We start from the raw sequence: 739 nt of genomic DNA, 5'->3' as shown, positions 1-739 counted from the left end.
TTTTTATTGATTTTTGTTGTTGTTGTTGTTGTTGTTGTTAGAGAGAGAGGAAGAGAGACAGAGATAGAAACATCGATGTGAGAGAGAGACATCGACCGGCTGCCTCCTGCGAGCCCTGTCCTGGGGATTGAGCCCGCAACCCAGGCATGTGGCTTGATCAGGAATAGAACTGGGACCTCTCGATCATTGGGATGACACTCTATCCACTGAACCACAATAGCTGGACCTTTTTACGTGTTTTAAAATTTCTGTAATGAAAAGTAAAGTAGTTGTTAAAAAAGATTTAGCCTGGCCGGGTGGCTCAGTGGTTGAGCATTGACCCATGCACCAAGAGGTCACCGGTTCGATTCCTGTCAGGGCACATGCCCAGGTTGTGGGCCAAATCCCCAGTGGGGAGCATGCAGGAGGCGGCCAGTCGATGTTCTCTCTCACTGATGTTTCCATCTCTCTCTCTCTCCCCCTTCCTTTCTTTCTCAAAGCAATAAAGAAAAAAAATTTTTTTTTTAATCTAGCATGTTTTAATGACCGATCTTTGCATACTGTATTTCGGTATTGAATGAAATTGGGTCTACGATGTGACAATCAAGACAATAATACACTCACTTTATAAAACATCTTATAATTTACCAAGCATTTCCACATTTTATTTTATAACTACCCTCTGAGGTGGACAGGGCAGATATTACCATCCCTATTTCAGAGAAAAGAAAAGTGAAGGCCAAAGCAGTAGGTCTGGGAC

The sequence above is a fragment of the Molossus molossus genome, unplaced genomic scaffold (genome assembly GCF_014108415.1).
Source record: "Molossus molossus isolate mMolMol1 unplaced genomic scaffold, mMolMol1.p scaffold_m16_p_8, whole genome shotgun sequence".
NCBI lineage: Eukaryota > Metazoa > Chordata > Mammalia > Chiroptera > Molossidae > Molossus > Molossus molossus.
The sequence above is the reverse complement of the archived record's forward strand: the minus strand, read 5'-3'. Positions refer to the sequence as shown.